We start from the raw sequence: 21,898 nt of genomic DNA, 5'->3' as shown, positions 1-21,898 counted from the left end.
TATCTGCCTTTGGCTCAGGGCCTGATCCTGGGGTCCCGGGATCGAGTCCTGCATCAGCCTCCCTGTGGGGAGTCTGCTTCTCCCTCTGCCTGTGTCTTGGCCTCTCTCTGTGTCTCTCATGAATAAATAAATCATAAATAAATAAATAAAATAAATAAATAAATAAATGTAGGAGATATTTTCCTTAAATTACATTTTTTTTACCAATTCATCGTTAAATTGTCAAAATCCTTATTTAGCCTTTCCTCATCAAATTCCCATATTTTTCTACAAATGCAGTATTAATACATTTCCCTACAGCATTAACTCTGTTTAAAATTCCATGGTTTTCATGTTTTATTCACTCTCTTCTGTAAACATTCTTTATCCGTTTGAATTTGAATTTACATGACAGTCTATTAAACAAAAAGCTTTTTTTTTTTTTGAGAAGTGAGTTCAAGAGTTCAGTTTCAAAAAAACTTGAGATATACTTATCCTATTCTTTTAATTTTTTTAGGTTTGACAAATTTACAACAGCAATTTCATGTTGCAGGTGAAAATTATAATCATTGGGAATTTTTTCAGCTTCAATCCAGAGACAATTCAGTACCCTTATTTTTATAGAACTAGTTCACATTCTTTTTTTCTGTCCCCCAATATGGAACGCTTCACAAATTTGCATATCATCCTGGCACAGGAGATATGCTAGGCTTCTCTGTATCATTCCTTTTTTTAAAAAAAATATATGTGAGGAGAGCACTCACATTCTTATTAAATGACATATTGTATACTTGGTGACCTCTCTTTTGCTACTTAAATATAGAATTAAACTATAAATGATAGCAAATATTCCTTCAATTTCTGTGGTTATGGAAGAGCACCAGATAGCATATTTGCAGGCTTTGTGGTATAGTTTTGGTATCAAAAATGATTTTGAGCTTGTAGTTTGCTTTGATGAAATGACTACATGAAGCAAAGGGCAGTTTTCCAGTCTCAACATTAAAAGCCTAAGATACTGATTTTTTTTCCTGTTCCTATCCAAGAGAAATCTTTGTACCGTAAGCCAAAGACTTGCACCAAATTAGTTAGTATTGTTTAAAGGGAAGGTTGAACACAATCTCTTCTTTGGCATAGAAATATTATAGATGGCAAGTGCAGATGTTTCCAGAGTGCATGCCATGTAGCCTTTTATTGAGTTTATATTGTGGAAATTTATGGTACTGTAAAGATTTATCCAGACATCAGTGGGTAACAGATAGCAAATGAAAAACCTTATAGTTCTTTATGAGGCATGTGCATTAAGAGCAATGACCTTTGTGCTCTTTCAAATAAAAATAAAATAGAATTATAAAAACAATAATTGAGATCCTTGTCTACAGTTTATCTTTTTGAAAACTAATATCCAGCTAATTGACTCTTTATCCTTTGTATTTATCTTTTACCACAAAGTTTTTATCCTCCTGGAAAGTATTTCTTTAAAATCATAAGAATTCTGTCTATAAAGTGTAAGGATTAGGGCTGAAAATGTTTGAATACAATAAAAATATCCACATCACTATCTTTGAAGCATTATCAATTTATCTGACCTTTAATTTGAAACATATGTAATATATGTATGAATGAATACCTCTCACGTAAAGTCTACCGATAGAAACTGTATTCTTTAAAAAGAAAACAAATATGTGCTGATTTTATAAATTAGAATGGTTTACCATTTTGTTGTGAAGAAATTTTAAATATTTTCTTTTTTTTTTTTTTAAGATTTTTATGTATTCATTCATGAGAGACACAGAGAGAGAGAGAGGCAGAGACCCAGGCAGAGGGAGAAGCAGGCTCCATGCAGGGAGCCCGATGTGGGACTCGATCCGGGGACCCCGGGATCACACTCTGGCCGAAGGCAGGGGCTCAACCGCTGAGCCACCCAGCGCCCCTGTGAAGAAATTTTTTTTTTTTTTTTTTGTGAAGAACTTTTAAAGTAAGACATCATTACCTATAACAAGTGCAATCTCTTTCAGATTCTTTGTACAATAATACAAAATTCTTCTATTTGCTTGTGATCATTAACATATTTTACCAAGACAAATTAAATTAAAAACAATGATTAACATTGGCAATAAATATGTGAATCAAATAATTTATGGATTAAGAAATTGTTCTTGTCTACTTTCTTATTTTCCTCCTAAGCAACTTGACATAGAGACATAAGAAAGCATTAGCTTCTAAATTTTTATTATATGTATTAAATTTGTAGTAAGTACAATATTTATTTATTTTGTACAGGACAGCAGCATATATTTTCACTTATAACTGTGAGTACTTTCCGACGTACTTTGAACTTTTGATGTTTGTCATACTGATAGATGTCAGGGATCTCTATTTTTGTTTTTCTTGTCAAATGTTTGCCCATAAATTGTCAATAAGTATCCTGCAAACTACACATTTGTGACTGAATAATTTCCTTATGCGCAGATAAAAAGAAAGAAATAATCATCTAGATATTTTTCTACACAATACATCAATTTTCTGAATGATGACTTTATTTTTATTTTTTGAATGATGACTTTGTCATCAACTAATCAGTGTATTTATTCAAAAATGAAACAAACCAGAAATATCTCTAATCTATTCTTTCTATCAATCAATCGATCTATCTTTCTATCTTGACAAAAATCTACTGGTCTAATCTACAATGATCTAATATTTACTTCCAGTGTAAGATCTGAAAATCTCATCGGATAACTTGTGTTGATGCTTTCCAAGCTGCAGAGTTGAAATTTTGTTATACTTTCAAAGTATACTTTGAAACATACTTTCAAAGTATACTTTAACACATACTTTCATATGTGTTATACTTTCATGCAATTTTTAGATTTTAACCTTTCTTTGACCACCTATGTGTTCTAGAAAATTATTTTTCAAAAAGAATAGTAATTCTTTATTTTCTTATCTTTCATTTTACCTCCTCTGTTTTTATTATTTTGCCATCTGAAAAGCTGCAATTTTTTTGTGATTCCACTTTTTATGAAATATTGGACAATGAAGAAATGGGTGAAGACAGAGGAAGGCAGATATTTGCTTGACCACTCATTGTTCCAAGTTATGACGTAAAAACAACAAACTAAATGGAGTCTGTGTCTTGCGACCTATTTGTTTACAAGGTTGGTAATCCTTGAGGACAGCCGAGTTGTCCAGTTTGTACAAAGCACAGCCTAGTGGCCGTAATAGACTCTGTAAGGTTTCCATAAAGTAAAAAATTAAAAAACAAAGAAAGCACCTGCACTTGTTTCAATGTTTTTGTTTTTAATTCAGTTTAATTCTTAAATAAATTGAAACCTCAATTTTTTAACTTCTCTTTGAAAACTGCATTTCTTATCTCCATTGTATTTATCTTTTCTTATCCAAGCATTGTTCACTATAAAAAAGCGGAAATGTCTGGTTATAAAATAGAACCTCTCATTTTCAATAGAAAGAAAATATGTGTCATGATATTTTAGAAATCCTGAAATCACATATAATCTTAAAACTTCAGAACATAAATATCTGTAAAAAAAAAGCACAACACATTAGTTCATTAGATAATCCTTTTGTCTTAAAGACTTCACTCTTAGAGTATGCCCAATACTTTTCAAAGTATGTTTGAAATGCTGTACTTCTCAGTAAGTATCTTGATTCATTGCTAATTTAATATTTTTATTATTATTTTAGTAATTTCCACACCCAACGTGAGGCCTGAACTCATGACCCAGAGACCGGCAGTCTCATGCTCCTCCAACTGAGCCAGCCAGGCTCAGCATTTCATTGCTAATTTTTAAAATGTCTGCCAAAACCTGAATATTTTGGTTCAACAAAATCATATGAAAATATTTCCCATATTCAACAAGAACATTTGATAGAAATAGGAAATACTCCTTTGAACCTTGTCCACAAAAATGGTCATTATTTTTAATAAAATAATTATTTATAATAAAAAGCATTATTGCGAACTCTAAATATTGCATATTCTTGTTTGGTAGTATGTGTCTAGCTTTAATATGAGCATATCTTTATTTATTTATTTTTTTTTTATGAGCATATCTTTAAATGTCTTTTATGAAAAATCAAAATAAAGTGAGTAAAATTTTATAGTCCTATTTTATCCTGTTAGCATTCCAAATGGAACACTGGAAATGATTACTATAAAAACTCTTCCAATAATAGAATTTTACATATTAACATATTTAGGATTTCCCCTCTAACATGTCACATTGAGCCTATTTCTAAATCTTCTAGTCCCTTATTCCTTTGGATCATTTTTTCCCAACTACCAACCTTCCCAGCCTCCTGCTTATTTTCAACCCTATCGTTTGGATCCTGGTTTTAAATGCAAGCAAGCTCCAGTGTACATTTCCTTTCCAAACAAGACAGAAATAACAACAACAACAACAACAACAACAACAAAACAAACCCTTTAACTGCTTTAAATAAAGCCTAGTTATCTTGAGCAGCAAAACCTGGACATCTTCTGTTTCTGCAGTTCATCGGCCTTCACTCAGTGTAGTTTCCTTCCCCACCACCACTGGCAGATCATTGCACGAGACAGTTTGTGCCTGTACCTGTGAATCTTAACCAGTGCCTTCTTTTCACATTGCTGACTCCCTCCTTTCTCTTAAACTTCTTCTACCCACTGTGAGGCTCCTCTGTGTCTCATTCAGTAAACATTTTGGAGCCCTTAGCAGAATCGCACGCCTCTACTACAATCAGCCATTTCAACCACAATATTGCTCAAATTCTAAAAATCTCTTATTTCCTTCACTTACTTTACCAAAATCAAAACCTTGTGTGTCTATCTCTACACAATATTTTCTGTGTCGTTTGTTTTGGGCTGCTCTTTGGGTTCAACGAACATGCATGGAATCAATCCTATAAGGACCCTCGATGGTGAAGACCTACTGAATCACCAGTAGTGTTTCAGATCATTCTTATCTCCTGTAATTATGCCCTACCCCTGCGAAGGTAGTCAACATATCTCATTTCTTACGCTATAGAAATTGAGGTAATCCAATGTGAGTTGTTTTAATACCTCTCCTCCATATCTATTTTCTAGCTTTTCTTAAGATTAATGTCCCAATTAATATGGTGAGTGCCCCTTTGCTCACTTAATTTTAATTTAATCCATTAATGATGAATTAAAGGTATTCAGATCTTCTCTCTTCCTTTACTGCTTGCTGCTTTTCATGCATGCCTAATTCAACTCCACATCGGAATGGCTTCCTTCAAACTTTCTAGGTGTTCTTGTGGTCATTAAACCACTCTCCTTCCTCTCAATGTCAAAGGGCATGAAGGAGTAATCCATACTTGACTCTCGAATTTTCCTATCCCCACTCCGCTTTCCTTTTATCTCTTGTTGCCTATTGCAACAATCTCCGTAAGAACACCAGCTTCCCCCTCCCAGTGTGTTTTGGTCTCAGCCTTTGAGCACTTTGAGCTCAGTTCCTGTGATATTTTACACCTTCCCCTCCATCAGGAGTATTCTTTCATTGATATATTGTTTGTAGCTCTTATAAATCTTTTCTAATCCTCTCACTGCACCTTTTTTTTTCTTTCATTCTTTCATGGGTTTCTTTCCATTCTCTTCCCAAATGTACACATTCCCAGGATTCTATCCCTTGCTTTTTCTTGTTTTATCTCCGACCCTTTTACAAAGTTATAATACTTACTCCCTTGTCTACATCCATCACTTCTGTGTGGATTTGTTCCTAATACATTTCCAGGCCGGCTTTTCTCCTAAACTCCAGAAACATATTTCCAAATGGTGGTTAGAATTATCCATCTTGGTGTGTTGTGAGCCTTGAGAATTCGAATTTTGTAATTCCAAGTTAATCATTAATTTTCCTGAAGTGGATACTCTATTTTTGTTTTGTTTTGTTTTTTTAATACTATAAGTTTTCCTAAATACTTAGGACTTGTACTCTCCAAACTGATGGGGGGACAGGGGGCAGCTGAGCAGAGGCGGGCCCTGCCGAGTCCTGGGAGCAGGCGGGGACCTTCCCGAGGGAGCCGGCCGCCCCGATGCCCCCTGTGCTCGGCCCCAGCCCCCCCACCCCAGCCCGCGAGTCTCCTGAGCCTTCCCTTAGGGCGCCCCGCGTCTGCGCCCCGAGGCCCGTGGTGGCAGCGCCCGGCCCGCGGCCACCGCCCGCATCTGGGGGCTCAGGACGCAGGCTCCAGCGGAGGGCAGCCCGCGACCTCCCAGGCCCAGCCAGCCCCGCGGCCCCGAGGCCCGGCTTCCAGAAGCCCCCAGACCCTGGGCTGTCCCCAACCAAAGACGTCTCAAGAATTCTTTCTGGGTCGTCGGCTCCGGACCTCACCTATATTCCAGAACTTCATCGCAAATCATCATTGAGTTCTTTCGACTCTTGCATCAAAACTAGCAGTAAAGCCCCTGGTATCAATCTTCACTGAGTTTCCTATGTCCCAAGATAATATGTTGAGATTTTACTTTTTATACTTTTTCCTTCTCTTATTTTATTACATGTGATCCTTCTTCAAGATATCCAGAGGTTTCACATTGGCTGAGGGAATGGCATTATTACATGCAGAGGAAAAAGAGGAAAAACAAAATTCTTCTTTTCCTTAAAAAAAAATGCGGTCTCTGTGTATCAAAAGGAACAGTAGAGGAAAGCAGAAAATAGGTTAGAGAAGAGCCAATGTGGGGGTGCCGTGGTGCAGTTATTTAAGCATCCAACACTTGGTCTCAGTTCAGATGGAGCCCTCGCATCAGCAGGGAATCCGCTAGGACTTTCCCTCTCCCTCTCCTCCCCCACCGCCAGCTCTCTCTAAAATAAATGAACGGATTTTTTTTTTTTTTTTTTTTTTTAAGAAATAGAAAATAGGGATCCCTGGGTGGCGCAGTGGTTTGGCGCCTGCCTTTGGCCCAGGGCACAATCCTGGAGACCCGGGATCGAATTCCACTTTGGGCTCCGGGTGCATGGAGCCTCCTTCTCCCTCTGTCTATGTCTCTGCCTCTCTCTCTCTCTCTCTCGCTCTCTCTGTGACTATCATAAATAAATAAAAATTAAAAAAAAAAGAAAAAAAGAAATATAAAATAGTCAAATTGGAAAGAAAATGAGGATTCATCCACTCCATCTAAAGGACTAGGAGGTGATTAGAGGATTATATGGGCTGGGCCAGGGAAGAAAAACACAGATGGGAACATGGCCTATATGAAGGATTCCCAGAGACAAGAGAAGGGGGCAGTGGGCATTGGGAGAGAAGCAGCTTATCCTCAGACGCTGCCCCCATAATCAGCACTGGTGAACCACGGGAAAACTAAGCCAATATCAGCTGACCACATGTCACTGCTTGTAACCTTGGCAAGATTGGTTGTGGAGTCTGAGCTCATGACTTCAAATCATCATCACACCATCCAGCAGAACCCCAACCACCCAAACATTTGACTAACCGTAATGAGAATTTTCCTTCTTTTTTTAATGAATCAGACATTTGTAAGACCCTCTAACAAAATATGGATACACATTACACCCAAAGGAGTGGTGGCAGTGTGGGCGGATAAGCTTGTTATCTATGCTTGAGTAAAGGCAGACAACATCTTCTTACAAATGGGCCTTGATACACCATTAACTTATGAATCTTTTGCTACTGGAGTTGCCTCACTCACAAATTCTTACCAGAAGGCAAAGAGAAAGTGTGTACATATATGATGTGGTCAGATACTCTGTCGAAGGTGCACAGTCCAAAGGATTATTAGATAAACACCCTGGCAGTAGGTTAAATCTGATCTCCACATCGTTTACCTAGACAGAGCATCCTCCTCTGCAACTTTCACTTATTAATCTTGTTCAGTTATTGATTTTGATGTGGAAAGGGAAAAAAAGGTAAGATATTGGTAATAATCTTGCTATGGTGCCAGCATGGAGGCAAGGGGCTAGTTCTACCCTGTTGGCTGACGTAGAGGAAGAGATATCAGTAACAACAATAAGAATAGAGAAAACAATAATAAAGTTTCTATTCCTACAAAACCGTAGGCCTGGGCTTGAAAGATACCATGGTTGTGAAGGACAAAGAAAGGTTGCAGGAGTGTTCTAGGTCAAAGGAGACTAAAATAGCACAGCAGCAAAAGGCAGTGTGCAAGGGCTTGAACTGGATCCAGATCAGAAAAATGTCATAAATGATATCATGGAGCATCTGTCAAAAAACTGATGACGGAAGTGTATCAGATAATAGTATGTCGTCAATGTCAAGTCACTTAATTTAATCATTTTACAAATGTAAGAAATGTAAGAAAATACTGTTGTTTTTAGATATTACAGGCTGAAATTTTTAGAGCAGAAAGGCAATGCTATCTACAACTTTTCTCTTAAATGTTTCAGAAAAAAAAAATTAAAACTTCAAGGGAAGCTTTTTAAACTTTTGAAAGTAGAGTGAGTGTGGTTTGCTGAGACCCCAGAGGGGCCACCTGGGAAGATGAAGGACTTGGTATCTAACTCTTATCTGTTATCTTTGTAATGGCCCTGAGCATACCCCAAAGATTATGATAAAGAAGAGGAAGATGGAAGCTTTAGTAAAGTGTTGGTAAAGGGCAAAGAGATATAAGTCCAAACCTTCTGTGAGATGAACCAGAGTAGATTCATATCATGCTGTCCATCAAGATACTTTCCTTCAGGATGGCTGGGCCACAGAAAGAGGCATGTGTGAAGCAGAAACCATTGGAAGATAAGTAAGATACTGTGCAGAGATCAGTGGTCCTATGGCCAATGACCGTGTCACTGGAATTGCCCACTGGCAAAAATCTGAATCATCTCCCAAGACAATTGCTTGAAGGCTGCACCTATGGAGCTTAAGCTTAAAAGAGCTTAAGAAAGGCTTAGAAAAATTCCTAAAAGGCTTATAAATGAACACTTTTCCCTCCGAATCATGCATAGACAGAAATAGATACCTACCATACAATTTATTTTCACAGAAATCATGTTGAAAGATAAAGTTATTTTTTTAAAAAACTAAAATGATTTTGGCAGTGCTAAGAAATAAGGAGGTAAATGGAGTTATTCATTTTGTTCTCCCTTTAAGAATTTATAGATTGGCAAAACAAAGTCTGAAAAATCCGGGGAAGCAGATAGGGGAGCAGAGAGTGTCCCTTTGCATCACTGTCCAATTCTCTGTCATAGATGTGTCTGGGCAGAGGCTCCTTCACCCAGCACTGGCTAGCAGCCCTCAGGGGCTCAGATAAACACTAATTCCTAAGAAATTTCTCAACTGTTTAGGGAGTGAACTGAGCTTGAGAGGAGCTGACCCAGGTGTGCATGTCATTAACCTCAGCAAGGTCTTTAGACAGGGCATAGCTGCCCCAGGGCTGCTCAGTAGCAACTTTGGGCATATTAAGGAAGAGGGAAATAGTAGTGGTGGTGGAAGGTGTTATTTTTTCTTCTGTAGAAAAATTCCCTGTCTCAGATCATCACTGTACATATATGTGTGTGTGTATGCATGTATATATGCAGGCACATATATAATACAGTAATAGATGTATACTATAATTAATAAATAAAGTATATTAAGTATAGATATATCTCTTCCATATTTACCGAATTAGTTCTTTGGGGTGTATGAAATTATTCTTCTTTAGCAGAATTTGAGTGTCCTACTAAATGTGTTAGAATAGGGTATTTTATAAACCAAAGAGTGCTGCAATCATTATGTAAGAATTCATTTTTTTCTGAAAACACATCTAAATACCTGAATGAACTTATAAAAAGAGAAGTCTGCTAATTTTACCTTGTATTTAAGGAATCTCAAATTTATGGCTATTTTTCAGAGAACAAAGGAAGGCAATGTTTGGTAGAAGATATATATATTCAAGGGAAGGATTTTGTTTGCTTTTTTTTTTTTTTTTGATGAAGGAGCTCTGAGCAGGCATTAGCTAAGGATCAAGAGTCACTTAAGAGGGTTAGATGCATGATATAAATGAAAGAGAAAATAAATACTGACAGAAAATTGTTCAAAAGCAATAGAGTTTTTGATCTTGAAGCTCAAGTCGGGAATAATGAGGCAGATATTTTTAAAGATTTATTTACTGGGACACCTGGGGGTTCAGTGGTTGAGCGTCTGCCTATGACTTGGGTCATGATCCCAGAGTCCTGGGATCAAGTCCCACGTCGGGCTCCCTGCAGGGAGCCTGCTTCTCCCTCTGCCTGTGCCTCTCTCTCTCATCTCTCATGAATAAATAAAATCTTTAAAAAGATAATAAAGATTATTTATGTATTTTAGAGGGAGGGAGAGAGAGAGAGCCATCAAAGAGTGACCGTGCCTGAGTGGGGAAGCGTAGAGGGAGAGAATCTGAATCTCCAGCAGATGCTTCCCTGAGCTGAGTGCAAAGCCTGTTGCAGGGCTCAGTCTCATGCCCCTGAGATCATGACCTGAGCTGCAACCAAGAGTCTAAGGCTTCACTGACTGGGCCCCCCAGGTGTCCCAAGACACATTTTTAATTGTGTATCAGAGGATGAGAATGGTGACCATGTAGGCACAGTTGTAGGTGAGACGTGTTTTCTTGGGGAGTAGGGAAGCCAGCATGAGGAGGGCATCAGGTGAGGCAAATGGGAGAGGAGACTGGTCAAAGTTCAATGTTTGCATTTTGTTCTAGGGACATTATAGTTTCTTCAATCTCTAAACTTGAGAACAATTTATGCTTATGCAAATCTCTTAGATTAGGAGTATTTTTGTGCAACTAAGATTTGTGAGTTTCATGCCATTCTGCGGGATTTCCCCTAGATTTTCATATAGCGCTTCAGATACCTCACTTGTTTGCAGTTGCACACTGACACCTCCAACTGGCTTTCACGTACCAAATTCAAACTCGTCTGAGCAAAATCGTCACATTTCAAGCTACTCCTTATGACACTCGGCAGACCAAGAACTTTTTACAGTATCGTCTCTATCAGAACAGCTTGCATTTGTTCATAATGATTTAAATCTTTTAATTTTTCAGTGCTTTCTCTTGAATTTTTGCAAAATGAATGGAATATAGAGAAATGAAAGTGATATCACTAGTATTAATAACAGCAACTCATTAAATGAATATAATGAGATAAAGTGGAAGTAATTAGATGTTTTAGAAGGAGCAAACCTTTGACCAATAAATGCATTCAATTTCACTTAAACTAGTCAACTTATCAATTTTGAGTAAAGTACTCAAGAGAAAGAAAAGGCACAAGATACTGGAGGCATGTAATTAAAAATTGTCTAGAGAAGGAGGCAGAATTAATGGATTTGTATTTTGAGGTAACTTTATATTCATCTGCAATTGCAGGAAATAGAGAAATCCAGGGCATTCTTCACCCAAGTTCCCAGAGGTAAATTTCGCCTCACTCTGCCACGAGGTTAAGCCAGGAATTGGACCCTGGCAGATTTCCCTGGCATCATTTAGATGTCGCCAGTATTACGTGCACTCACAGTTACTGGATTCTAGAACTTTTTTAACTAAATAAAAATGCAATCTTTGAAATGAAACATATAAGTCTATGGGAAGTTTTAAATATTTGACATGTTGCTCTTTCAGGAATGCATCATGTAGGAAGGGTATGAGATGGCTTTATCTTGAATTTATTCTAACATCTTTTACTGCAGACTTTGTCATTTCAGAATTTCATATTTTGTAAATCACATCTGAGCAATCTCTTATTGGCAGTAAGAACAGTAAGCAGCATTAATGTTCTTTATTCCCTTTAAGAAAATGATTTCTTGGGACTCCTGGGTGGCTCTGCGGTTGAGCGTCTGCCTTGGGCTCAGGCAGTGACCCCAGGGTCCTGGGATTGAGTCCCACATGGGGCTCCCTGCAGGGAGCCCACCTCTCCCTCTGCCTGGGTCTCTGCCTCTCTCTCTGTATCTCTCGTGAATAAATAAATAAAAATATTTTTTAAAAAAGGAAATGATTTATTAATAGATAAGTTATGGGGATATAATAAGCTTAGAATATAATTTATTGTATTACCTAATGTACATTTAATGTACAGTTTCTCTATTCTTCATAATAATTTTGTGTTAGTATGTTTATGCTTAAAAAACATTATTTACTTTGGTGCAAGTCACATGTAAATAAGTAGAAAATATACTGCAAGACTCACTTGGGAATAGTCCAGGGAGATATCTGGCTGTCTGAAGTAGAAGTAACAGAGAATGATGGGTAGTGGAGGGATACATTTCAGGTGATAGTCAAATGTAGACAATAATCTTCCAGGAAAAATCCTGGGTAATCTACACAATCTATTATATTATTGAAGTGAAGCATGAGCGACAAACCTTCCTTTTGAAGGAGAGTAGCAGTGATTTGCAGTTTACAGTCTGTTGAAAATGTATATGTAACAGTTGGAGACACAGAATCTAATGTGCAAGCTTTGGAAAAATAAAAAACCCTGACACAAAAGGGTTCGATTCAAAACCACAAGGTTGGGAATGGAATGGTATGAGGTCAAAAGGAGAATCAATGAATGGGGAGTGTAGAACCAGAATGACTACAGGACCAGCAGATCTGCTGAGGCTGGGAATAGAGATTCAGTGCCTACATCGTGATGTACAAAATAGAAAAAAAAAAATCTCCTACAGAACAGTGCCTGAAAAAGCACTGGTAGAAATGTAAATACGGGTTTCCATTGCAAGGCATTATGTAGTCACTACAGGTATCTGTGTGCCTATTTTTAAGAAATAGCACAAAGAAAGAAAAAATCCTAAAAGCTTTAATCAGCTATAATGTTTGACTTTCTCAAAAAAAAAAAAAAATCTTGTCTCAACACTACTTGAATACCTTCATTACTTGTGTTTACTTTACATTAAATCAAATTGAAATTGCTGTAACCTTTGGTTTCCCATCCTTAGTACATACATGAAACTTAAACATTTGTCTTAGGACTTTAAGCTTTGAAATAACTAGAACTAAAAAGAGGTGGACTGATTAAATATGTCAGCAATCATCATTCTTTTACATAAAATTTTTTTGTTTTATAAGAAATAAATGACTAAGACAAAAATACTATTTTAGAAGCTATAGATTATTTCCCATTGTGCCTTCTCTTAAAAAGATTTACCTGTTACAATTATTTCTCATAGAATAACAAAATATGTATATACTGTCTAGACTTGTTATCTTGTCTTTGCCTATGTCATAATTTGAAAAAACTAGGTGAGATTGGAAGAATAACAGACAAACCAGTAAATCTACTGAAAATTAAGAATTTGTAACAAAATATAAATAACACTGAATATCTAAGATGTAGAAGATATGAGTAAAAACTAGTAAAACTGGAATAGATGTTAGTAAGTACATTCATTACAGGTAAATGTAAAGGAATGATAAGTTAAATAAAAAAATGAATTCTCAGGGATTATATAAAGATAAAATTGATTTAGTTGGTGTGAAGGCCTAGTAAACTTGGTTAGCTCTCAGAGAATAGAGGCTACGCAAAAGTAATTTGAGAGGATTATTAAACTGTGATGTACTGACTTAATGCTGCCAGTGGGTACCTCTAGGTGAGTACCCCAGAGGCCCATGTGAACTTCCGTATCAGAGAAATGGTAAGCTTCTAGAGTCTAGGTTCAAGCAGAGGGTAGGATGGAACTCTATGATTTGAGGCTACTTAGGTTTAGGTAGCATTGTGTTGTGGCTGGTATTATAGGACTTACACATTGGAAATTGGACTCCAAATCAATTTATAGCACCTTTCCTTCCACCTCCTTGGTGGTTATACCTTTACCAAGATGTAAAAAGCTAAGGAAAAGAAGATTTCATATGTTTCTGAGTGTCTCACCAACCCGTTCACTTTTTAATATAATATTAATAACTTCTAAGACATAATCCAAATGAAGCTTGAGTACGTCTCAACATTAATCATTTATATAAGAAATTTTATTCTTTCAAAGAAGTTTTTGGTTCACAGCAAAATTAAGCAGAAAGTACAGAGAGTTCCTATATATCCCTAGTTCCCCCAATACACACAATACTGCCACTACCAACATCCCATGTCAAAATGGTACATTTGTTGAATTGATGAATCTACACAGATACATCATCACCAACCAAAACCAAAACCCAAAGTTTACATGTGGTTCACTCTTGGTCTCGTATATTCTATGGGATTGACAGATACATGATGGTATGTATGTAACATACAGAAAAGTTTAATTTCCCTGCAAATCCTCTGTGCTCTGTCCATTCATTGTTCTCTCCCCTCAAATTCTTGGCAACTACTGATCTTCTTACTGTCTCCCTGTTTTTGCCTTTTCCAGAAAGTTGGAATCATAAAACTTTCCAGATTAGCTTCTTTCACTTAGTTATATGCATTTAAACTTCCTTCATGTGTTGTCAAGGCTTGGTAAGATTAATTTTTAAAAGATTTTGAAGGAAAAATATGTAACCGGAGAGAAGTAAGGTAAAAGAATGCATTTTACAACTTTTACCCAAGGCTGTCTCCACTTTGTCATATAATCTGCACAGTGAGCCTTCCTTGCTACTTGACACACAGCTCACAAAACAAGAGTCAGAACACAGTACTGTAAAGCTTGAAGACAGATCAATTCACATTTCCTTTTTGTTTACTTGGCCTAGGTATCCAAATAAATCAGATTGTGCTAAAAACTTTGAAAAATAGTAACGTGTACATACATCAGACCTTGCTGTGAAATCTACTCCTGTTCCACGCTCCTGTTAGTGATATCACCAGTCACCAATATCAGACACCTGGTATTTATCTTTGACTCTTCCGGTTTCATCACTTCCATGTCAGATGGTCACTAAGTCCTGTAACTTCTATTTATTACCTATTATCTAACATGTCACAGTCTCTGTAGCGCAACTGCTCCTCCCATAGTTCTGTTTCTCATCCTTTCCTAGCTCACTGGGAACATAGTAATAATCCTTTAGCTGCTCTTCTTCTCAGTACTGCATTCCTCTTTGACATTGCTTCTAAAGTTAGCTATCTAAAAATAAAATCCAGTATTGTCACTAACTTGAAGAAAATACTTCATATAATTAGCATGATGTACAATGTGCGTAATGATTTAACTTTTTGCCTTTGATTGTTTTGTGCCCAACCTTCACTGTAGATTTATATCCAACTGCCTGTGGTTCTGGGAATATTTGATGGTTCTTTGGTATCCATTTACTCTTACAATGTAAACTTTGTTCCCTTTTTCCAGTCAGTGAACTTGTATTTATAAAAATATATTCATTCGGGCACCTGGGTGGCTCAGTGGTTGAGCATCTGTCTTTGGCTCAGGGCGTGACCCTGGGGTCCTGGAATAGAGTCCCACATCGGGCTCCCTGCATGGAGCCTGCTTCTCCCTCTGCCTGTGTCTCTGCCTCTCTCTCTGTGTCTCTCATGAATAAATAAATAAAATCTTTAAATAAAAAAATACATTCATTCAATTAGTCCATAAAAACTAAAAACTTAGTCTGTGCCAATCATGGTTCTCACTGTGGGATGATCAGTATAGAACAAAATTGAGAACACAAGGTAGGAAAAAAAAAAACCCACATCAAAATGATGGTGCTTACATTCTAGTGTGGGAGACCAAGAACAAATAATAGAGGAAAAATAATCATATAATTATATAATTTTATATGATGCTAAAATAGGAAGTCACTGATAGAACATATCTGTGGGGCTCTGAGGGCCTATATTTGATATACTGATTGGGAAACACTTACTGTTATTTGAGCTTATAATTAATGATAGGAAAAAGGTAGGCATGGAGAATTTAGGGGCAAACCACACAGGCAAATAGAAATGTGGGGGGAATGGCAACACATAGGCCCCATGCAGAGGGTGTCTATCTGTGCCAGGAACTAATGGCAGGCTGGTGTATCTTGGTGTAGAAGGCGTGGATGGGATGAGGTGGTAAAGGAAACCAGGAGACAGATCACACAACCTCATGAGTTATAATACGGAATTTATACCTTATTGCACGTGTAGATGGAAACCACTGGAGGTTCGTAGAGAAACTATGGTCTGATATGCATGTTAGTGGATGTTGTAATTTCTGAATGGGGAATGAATGGCAAGGGAAATGACATAGAAATGAGACATCTGTTTGAAAGTAATTAAATGTAGTCTAAGCAAGAGACGGAAATGGCAGGAGCTAGACTACTAGCAGCAAAAATAGAATGTACAAATATCAAGTATATCACAAAGCTAAATACTAAAACTCCTTATGGTGAGAAATGAGGGAGAAGGTGAATGGTGGCAAAACAAAATTGAAAGGGAAAAATAACTAAGTTATTTGTAAGTAGGGGACATTGTAAGTAGGGGACTGTAGCACCATTTACTAATATGAGGGAAATTATGGAAGAATTAGATTGAGGCCTAATCCAGGAGTTATATTTTGAATAATTTAACTTTGAGTTTCCCTTAAAATACTCGACTCAAAATATCAAAGGGTCAATTAGTTATAAAAATTGGATCTCTGAAGTGAAGGCTTCATCAGAGAAGTAAAATTGTAAGTTAGCATATAAATATTATTTAAATCTATGTGAATGAATAAATAAATAAATAAATAAATAAATAAATAAATAAATAAATCTATGTGAATAGAATCATCTTGCAGGTAGAGAATGTAAATAGATGTGCCAGGAGGTCAGGACTGCACCTGAGGAACTCCTAAAATTTGAGAAAAAAAAAATTTAGCCAGCAAATAAGTATACTGTTAAATTAAAGGCAAAGCCAAAGAGCATATTAGAGACGAGAATTTCAAAAAGGAGCAAAAAGTCAATCTTATATATCACACCAAGAATCAAATATACTGATAACCAAATAATGTCACTTGGATTTCACAATATGGTATGCAAGTCACTGGGGGCTGTGACACCACTGAAATTGTAGCTACATGCATTGTATTAAAAAAACAAATGGGGCAGCCCGGGTGGCTCAGCGGTTTAGCACCACCTTCAGCCCAGGGCCTGATCCTGGAGACCCGGGATCGAGTCCCACGTTGGGCTCCCTGCGTGGAGCCTGCTTCTCCCTCTGCCTGTGTCTCTGCCTCTCCCTGTGGGTCTCTCATGAATAAATAAATAAAATCTTAAAAAAACACAAATGAGAATTTGTGAACTGGGGTTAAGCTGTATAAACAATTTTTAAGAGTTTGTTTTTGTTTTTAGAATCAGAGCCAAAAAATTAAGCAGTCTCTAGAGGATGCTATAGGTGGGAAGGAAGACTTATGGTAAGTCCTAGAGCAAATAGAGGAAGTAAGAAAGGATGAATTTGAATATTCCAGGCAATGTTTGAATATATCTTTTGAGAAGTTTGTAAGAGATGGAGTCTAGAGTAAAGGTGCATGGTCTGGAGCTCCCTGGGATAGACGGAGGGACATTTTCGCCTTGGAAACCTTTGCAGGTGCTGTTTCACTTGTACATTTGGTCTAGAAAGATGAAGGAATTCACGCTTGAAGTATGAGGCCATTAGCCACAAGGTTGGGTGAGAAAAGGGTCAAGGTTGGAGGATGTCCTTTTCCCTGTAAGTGAAGCTCCTGAAATTGTTGATGGTGGGGCCCCTAATGAGGCAAGAGGTCAGAGGGGAGAAATGTAAGCCACTCATCCAGAAGCAGAGTATTGGGAGGCTTACGGGGGTGTAGCAGGGCCTCCCTCTGGCTGGCATTGTTTGCATGCCTCAAACTTGTGATAATCTAAAGCGAAGTCAATCACCTCAGTTTCTTAATGTTTTCTAGAAACATTTAAGAGCCAAGATATAGGCCCAGAAGAGGTGGAAAATTGGGTTCAAGCCCAGTGGGACTTCTGTTCCATAATTATAATACAATTAGAAGACAAGTATGCTAAGATCATCTACAGTGTTGTGCTTATATTAACAAATCAGAATTTTAACCTGAAAAAGAAAAAGAAAAGAAAGCGGATGGTGAAAAAATGGTGAGCTCAAGGTCAGGGTGAGCTGCGGGGGGGGGGGGGGGGGGCGGAGCCCGGGACCTGAAAGGGTGAACTCGGGAGGCCAGACGCGGAATAACTGGGAGCACCGATGGGACGTGATGTCCGGTAACCATGGGCCTATTAGGTGCGCAGGGAGCGGAGCTGAGGGAGCGCGGCCAAGAAGGGCCCGCGGCTCTCCGTGCTCCCGGCCTCCCGGTCCTGCGGCCGCGGGATCGGGACCACAGGGCACGGCCGGGCCCCTGGGACGGCTCTGTCCCCACCTCGACTTCCACCTCAGCCCTGAGAATCAGGTTGGCGGGACTATGAACACACGTCCAGGGCCCCCCCCCCCCCCGTCTCTGCTCTGTGCCCGCCCTCCCTGCGGGGGGACAGGGACACGAATAGGGACAGGGACACGGACAGAGACACGGACAGGGACAGGGACATAGACACGGACATGGACAGGGACACAGACAGGGACACGGACAGGGACAGGGACACAGACAGGGACACGGACAGGGACAGAGACACGGACAGGGACACGGACAGGGACAGGCCACCGAGCAACCTGGCCCCAGCTGTACGTCCGCCCTGGGCACAGGGCAGCGCTTGGGGCCCTCAGGGGTGGGGTGGGGGGGCAGGGGCCTCGCGGGGTCCACAGCTCCCCCTGAGCCCGGCACCCGGTGAGGTGGGCGGGGCATCTCCCCAGGTGCACACACCTGAGAGCACAGCAGCCCCGCCCCGGAGACCAGCTGGAAGGTCAGGGGAAGAGCCAGGTGTGGACCCAGCAGCGCTGGAAATTCCAGGGGGAGGCGAGGGATTTACAGTCTATAGAACCGAAGGGTCCCCCTCCTATTTTTTTTCCTTTTCCCAGTACAACTCACTTTTATATTAGACTGTAAATTTCCATTTTTTTCTCTTTTCCCACCTTAACTATAGTATTTTACCAGATCTTCATTTTTAAGTTTCTTCCATTGTGACTGTCATATTTCTACAACTACAGGTCTTAGATATATTTTTCACTTCTGGATTCCCTTCAACATACTCAACTTAATTTTGGGAGATATATGAGATACGGTTTTCTGTTTTGGGTTTTCTGTTTTCTTTGTCTCATTTTGTTCAAAAAAGCAGAAGTTACTACCTTCTAAAACATGACCAGCACGTACCCAGAACCCAGGGGAACACCGTGCTGGGTCATTCTGTGAGATTATATTCTCCCTTCCTTCCCATTCTGCTCCCATCTTTGATCTCCTTTATGTTGTGGTGGTCACTGTGGGGCTCTCTACAAGTATTGCTGGTTTATATAAATTTGGGACTCAGCATCTTCTAACATATAGAACAAAATACACTCAGAACCAAGAGGATCGCCCTCTAGGACCTCTCACGTAGACTACATTCTCCCTCTGCTACAACTTCTTCACCACCATTTCCCAGTGGCCCCCCCCTTTTTTTTCGTTTTTCTTTTTTTCCTCTTTACTTTTGTTTCCTATTCTCTTCCTTTTTACATTTTCTTTTTTTCTTCTTTGGGATTTTTGGCCTTTTATTTTTTACTACTTTGTTTTAGAATTTGTTTTTCACTTTAGTGGTCCTTTTGTTTTATTTTGTTCTAATCTTTATTTTCATTATCTGGTCTCTGACCTCATCAGAATCATCTAGGGTGTATTTTACTTAGGTTGTGGTTCATATTCTTGACTCAGCCCACTCATACAGCCACTCTGCACTGAGCAAAATGAGTATAAGGAAGAATTCGCCACAAAAGAAAGAAGCAGAAACAGTCCTCTCTGCCACAGCATTACAGGATATGGATTTCAATACGATTTCAGAAAACCAATTCAGAAGCACAATTATAAAGCTACTGGTGGCTCTGGAAAAAAGCATAAAGGGTTTTAGAGACTTTGTTACTGCAGAATTTAGATCTAATCAGGCCAAACTTAAAAATCAGTTAAATGAGATGCAATCCAAACTGGAGGTCCTAACGACTAGGTTTAATGAGGTGGAAGAAAGAGTGAATGACATAGAAGACAAGTTGATGGCAAGGAAGGAAAGAGAGGAAAAAAGAAACAAACAATTAAGAGACCATGAGGAAAAGTTAAGGGAAATAAATGATAGCCTTAGAAGGAAGAATCTACGTATAATTGGGGTTCCAGAAAATGCCAAGAGGGACAGAGGGCCAGAAACTATAGTTGAACAAATCATAGCTGAGAACTCCTGTAATCTGAGGAAGGAAACAGACATTCAGATCCAGGATTCAGAGAGGTTCCCCCCACCAAAAAAAAAAAAAATCAATAAAAACCATTCAACACCTTGACATTTAATAGTGAAATTTGCAAATTCCAAAGATAAAAGAGAAAATTCTTAAAGCAGCGAGAGACAAGAGATTCTTAACTTCCAGGATAGGCAGAAACTGAAAGAATATGTGACCACCAAACCGGCTCTGCAAGAAATATTAAGGGGAACTCTGTAAAAGGAACAGGAAAAATCTACAAAAATAGGGACTGAATAGGTAACACAATGACACTAAATTCATATCTTTCAACAGTTACTCTGAACATAAATGAGCTAAATGATCCTATCAAAAGATGCAGGATATTGGACTGGATAAAGAGGCAAGACCCATCTATTTGCTGCCTACAAGAGACTCATCTGAGATCTAAGGACACCTCCAGCCTGAAAATGAAGGGGTGGAGAACCATTTACCATCCAAATAGCCCTCAAAAGGAAGCTGGAGTAGTGATCCTCATATCAGAATAATTAAAGTTTATCCCAAAGACTGTAGTAAGAGATGAAGAAGGACACTGTATCATACTTAAATGGTCTATCCAACAAGAAGACCTAACAATCACGAATACTTATGCCCCTATTGTGGGAGCTGCCAAGTATATCAATCAATTAATAACCAAAGTAAAGACATACTTAGATAATAATACACTAGTACTGGGAGACTTTAACATGGCTCTTTCTGTAAATGACAGATATTCCAAGCACAACATCACCATAGAAACAAGGGTCTTAAATGACACACTGGACCAGATGGATTTCACAGATATATACAGAACTTTGCAATTCGAACGCAACTGAATACACATTCTTCTCAAGTGCACATGGAACTTTCTCCAGAATAGACCACATACTGGGTCATAAATCAGGTCTCAACCGATACCAAAATATTGGGATTGTCCCCTGCATATTTTCAGACCACAATGCTTTGAAACTAGTTCTCAATCACAAGAAGAAATTTGGAAGAAACTTAAACACCTGGGGGTTAAAGAGCATCCTGATAAAAGATGAATGGGTCAACCAGGAAATTAGAGAAGAATTAAAAAGACTCATGGAAACTAATGAAAATGAAGATACACCCGTTCCAAATCTTTGGAATACAGCAAAAGCAGTCCTAAGAGGGAAATACATCACAATACAAGCCTCCCTCAAAAAAATTGAAAAAAACCTCAAATACACAAGCTAACCTTGCACCTAAAGAAACTGGAGAAAGAACAGCAGGTAAAACCTACATCAAGCAGAAGAAGAGAGATAATAAAGATTCGAACAGAACTCAATGAAATAGAGACCAGAAGCACTGTAGAGCAGATCAACAAAACCAGGGGTTGGTTCCTTGAAAGAATTAATAAGATAGATAAACCCATAGCCAGCCTTATTTAAAAGAAAAAAGACTCAAATAAATAAAATTATCACTGAAAGAGGAGAGATTACAACCAACACCAAGGAAATACAAACAATTTAAAAATTGTGTTATGAGCAGCTATATGCCAATAAATTAGGCAATCTAGGAGAAATGGATACATTTTTGGAAAACCACAAGTTACCACAACTGGAACAGGAAGAATTAGAAAACATGAACAGGCCAATAACCAGGGAGGAAATTGAAGCAGTCATCAAACACTTCCCAAGACACAAAAGTCCAGGGCCAGATGGTTTCCCAGGGGAATTCTATCAAATGCTTATAGAAGCAACAATACCTATTCTAATAAGCTATTACGCAGGATAGAAAGGGACAGAGTACTTCCAAACTCG

At 38.4% G+C, this 21,898-nt stretch overlaps 1 non-coding gene across 1 annotated transcript; it reads right to left on the bottom strand.

Annotated features, from left to right (window-relative positions):
• Positions 1 to 631: 631 nt before the first annotated feature.
• Positions 632 to 737, bottom strand: LOC144293554 (U6 spliceosomal RNA). The gene has a single exon (XR_013360762.1). It is a non-coding gene; the product is annotated as a U6 spliceosomal RNA (small nuclear RNA).
• Between the last annotated feature and the right edge of the window lie 21,161 nt (positions 738 to 21,898).

The sequence above is a fragment of the Canis aureus genome, chromosome 21, assembly GCF_053574225.1.
Source record: "Canis aureus isolate CA01 chromosome 21, VMU_Caureus_v.1.0, whole genome shotgun sequence".
Classification (NCBI taxonomy): domain Eukaryota; kingdom Metazoa; phylum Chordata; class Mammalia; order Carnivora; family Canidae; genus Canis; species Canis aureus.
This window is presented reverse-complemented; position numbering and strand designations above follow the sequence as displayed.